Here is a 560-nt window from a genome sequence, read left to right on the forward strand (position 1 = left end):
ACGGCGTTGATCAGATACGTTCACGAATCATATGGAGATAGTAGACATGCAATATGGGACTTGTCACCTCCTTAACAGGAGAGATATCGCTTGTCCCTCTCGTGGAAGTCGGATTATGAAAAACGCGTGGCCACGCTATAGATGAAGTTGCATCTATTTTATTAGTCGATTTGCCAAGACGAGAAAGCAGTTGAACTTGAAGGGTGGCTTAAATCATGCCCTTGTTCAACTTATGATATCGTGAGACAAAGGATCAGAATTCGAGCTGTTAATGCCTTGGTTAGATCACCTCTAACTCAATTCTAAGTGGGTGATCATGGTGTCTTGCTAGAGGCTAACCATGACTTGTGGTTCGGGAAAGGTTCCTAAAGTCACTACCACTTAGAATGGGCCTACAGGGTCACACACCAATAGGGATGGACTTATACGTGAAGAATACGAAGAATGGAAACGAGAGTTGACCGAAACTAGCACGAAAAGGAGTTTTCAGTGTGTTGGTCCGGAGCTGACCAAGTTTGGTCAGCCCCGGACCAAGTCGGTCAGCCCAGGAGGTCCGGCAG

Source organism: Tarenaya hassleriana, unplaced genomic scaffold (assembly GCF_000463585.1).
Source record: "Tarenaya hassleriana unplaced genomic scaffold, ASM46358v1 Cleome199, whole genome shotgun sequence".
NCBI classification, from domain to species: Eukaryota; Viridiplantae; Streptophyta; class Magnoliopsida; order Brassicales; family Cleomaceae; genus Tarenaya; species Tarenaya hassleriana.